Source organism: Lolium perenne, chromosome 3 (genome assembly GCF_019359855.2).
Source record: "Lolium perenne isolate Kyuss_39 chromosome 3, Kyuss_2.0, whole genome shotgun sequence".
In the NCBI taxonomy this organism is placed as follows: domain Eukaryota; kingdom Viridiplantae; phylum Streptophyta; class Magnoliopsida; order Poales; family Poaceae; genus Lolium; species Lolium perenne.
Genome location: NC_067246.2, coordinates 170,342,648 through 170,345,685, shown reverse-complemented (window position 1 = coordinate 170,345,685; position 3,038 = coordinate 170,342,648).

Genomic DNA, 3,038 nt, shown 5'->3' with positions numbered 1-3,038 from the left:
ACTGCAACCCATCTTATATGATAACTTCCCTACTCATGATGTGACACTACTTGACAGCAAAAAGTAAAAGATAGTGATAATGTGATACCGCGGCACTCCCCCAAGCTTGGAACAAACCAAGGGGATGCCAATACCGATGATAAATTACTCCTTCGGCGATGGTGGTGATGAATTCCTGACAAGCTTCTCAACAAGCTCCTGAAGCTCATCAATCTTGTACGTGAGGTTGCGAATCATCTCCGAATTGTGCTCGACACGGTTGAGAAGTATATCCGACGGCGAGTCCCAACTCTTGGAGTTATTTCCCCACTCTTCACCTTCAGGCTTCATCCTTCCTGCAGTGTTAGAACGATCTATATCCCAACTGCTAAGCAATGCTGCCCTGGGAGTCCTTTCAATTTGATTATTGAAAATTAGATTGCGGAAGGGGTGGTGAGTGCCTGAGAAAGATGTCTTCGGAGCTAGGTAATGACGTGGAACTCCTCCCCCGGTGCAAATTCTTGCGCTCTTGTTTGCACTAAAAGGGTTGTCCACCACTTTGATGCTTGCAATAGTAGAACGCGGGTGTGCGCGCGAGTCTTCCTCCACCTCTTCTTCATCCTCTTCCTTGACATTCTTGTCTTCCTCTTTCCACTCGGGATCTTGAATATCTTCATCCGAAAGCTCCTTGCCCTTGTTCTTGGAGACCATGGTGTTTCTAAACTGAAAACAGATCCTGGCAGAAACAGCTCGAAACAAAACACATCGAGAAAACGATATACGGACCTCCAGGGGTCCGGAGGATTATATAGCAAAAAATTTCACGACAAAAGGAAAGTACCAGGTCGAACCAGAGTCGGAAAGGGGCGACGAGGCGGCCAGCACATAGGGCGGCGCGGGCCAAGGCCAGGCCGCGCCGGCCTATGGGGGCACGCCCTCGTGCGTCTCCTCCACTCCGTTTTGATCTCGTAATTTTTCATATTTTCCAAAAACCGCAAAAATATTGTTCGGAAAGTAAATTGCGAACTTTTTATTACCAGTACTGTTACCTATTCAAAGTCGAGTTCTGGCGGACTGTCAATTTGTCCTTTGATGAAGGCCTCCGGTGTTTCCACTCGAATAATATCAACATCTACATTATAAGAATCACCTGAGATATAATGCTTGAGTCTTTGTCCATTCACCACTTGCGTGGCATTGCCTTGGAGAGAGCTAATTTTAATTGCTCCTGAACGATACACCTCCTCAACAACATATGGTCCTTCCCACTTCGAGAGTAATTTCCCTGCAAAGAATCTGAGACGAGACCGATACAATAGGACTTTATCCCCAATATTAAATTCTCTTTTGATAATCCTTCTATCATGCCATTTCTTAACTTTCTCTTTAAAGAGTTTAGCATTTTGATAAGCTTCACTTCTCCATTCATCTAAGGAACTCAATTGCAGCAACCTCTTATTACCGGCAAGTTTAGGATCTTTATTTAATTCTCTAACTGCCCAATAAGCTTTGTGCTCTAGTTCTAAAGGTAAATGACAAGCTTTTCCATAAACCATTTTATAAGGTGACATTCCCATGGGATTTTTATAAGCAGTTCTATAAGCCCATAGTGCATCCTTCAATTTACTAGCCCAATTCTTTCTAGTTTTATTAACAGTCTTTTGCAAGATAGATTTAATCTCTCTATTTGATAATTCTACTTGCCCACTAGTTTGAGGATGATAAGCGGAAGCAATTCTATGATTAATACCATATTTAGCAAGAGTTTTTCTAAAACCACCATGAATAAAATGAGAACCTCCATCAGTCATAATATATCTAGGAACTCCAAATCTAGGAAAAATAATATCTAAAAGCATTCTTAAAGAGGTCTCACCATCAGCACTTTTTGTAGGTATGGCCTCCACCCATTTAGTAACATAATCAACAGCAACAAGTATATGAGTGTTACCTTCTGAAGAGGGAAAAGGTCCCATGAAGTCAAATCCCCAACAATCAAACGGTTCAATAACAAGAGTATAATTCATAGGAATTTCATTGCGTCTGGAGATATTACCAACTCTTTGACATTCATCACAAGATAAAATAAACTTCCTTGCATCTTTGAAGAGAGAGTCGGCCAATAAAAACCTGATTGCAGAACCTTTTGCGCGGTTCTTTCTCCGGCGTGATGTCCTCCATAAGCACTACCATGACATTTACTCAATATCTCTTGTTGTTCATATTCGGGAACACATCTTCGTTAATACCATCCACTCCTTCTTTATATAAGTGTGGGTCATCCCAGAAATAATGCCTCAAGTCATAAAAGAATTTCCTCCTTTGCTGAGCTGAAAAGGTTGGAGGAAAATACTTGGAAACAATAAAGTTAGCATAATCAGCATACCAAGGACTGTCTCGCGAGCTTACCTTTATCGCAGCCAATTGTTCATTTGGAAAACTATCATTAACAGGAACAGGATCATAAGCAATATTTTCCAATCTAGACAAATTATCAGCAACAGGATTATCAGCACCTTTCCTATCTACAGTATGTAAATCAAATTCTTGCAACAGAAGTACCCATCTAATAAGCCTTGGCTTAGCATCTTTCTTTTGCATAAGGTATCTGATTGCAGCATGATCAGTATGAATAGTAACTTTTGAATCAACAATATAAGATCTAAACTTATCACAAGCAAAAACTACAGCTAACAATTCTTTTTCAGTAGTAGCATAATTTCTTTGAGCAGCATCAAGAGTTTTACTAGCATAATGAATAACATTCAATTTTTATTTACCCGCTGTCCAAGAACAGCGCCTACAGCAAAATCACTAGCATCACACATAATTTCAAATGGTAAATTCCAATCAGGGGGTTCAACTATAGGAGCAGTTGTTAAGGCTTTCTTTAGAGTTTCAAAAGCTTCCTTCCAATCATCATCAAAAACAAAAGGTACATCTTTTTGAAGAAGATTAGTAAGAGGCTTTGAAATCTTGGAGAAATCTTTAATAAACCTCCTATAAAACCCAGCATGACCAAGAACACTACGAATACCTTTAACATCCCTAGGATAGGG